A 205-nucleotide genomic window follows, 5' to 3' on the forward strand; every position below is an offset into this window, starting at 1 on the left:
GGCCAAAGCTGCGAGGGGGAAATTTGGGGGTGCGGGTGCACGAAAAGGGGTGTCTACCCTCACCCCGTTCCCCGACGGAGCTGCCTCGGCTCTGCTTCGCTTTGGGGGAGCACCTCAGGTTGGTGTCACTGCTCAGGGCATGGACCCCCTGTGCCAGCATGCACCCCGTGCCTCAGTTTCCCCACTGGCGGCTGCTTTTTTCTCC

The sequence above is a fragment of the Fulmarus glacialis genome, unplaced genomic scaffold (genome assembly GCF_000690835.1).
Source record: "Fulmarus glacialis isolate BGI_N327 unplaced genomic scaffold, ASM69083v1 scaffold26426, whole genome shotgun sequence".
In the NCBI taxonomy this organism is placed as follows: Eukaryota; Metazoa; Chordata; class Aves; order Procellariiformes; family Procellariidae; genus Fulmarus; species Fulmarus glacialis.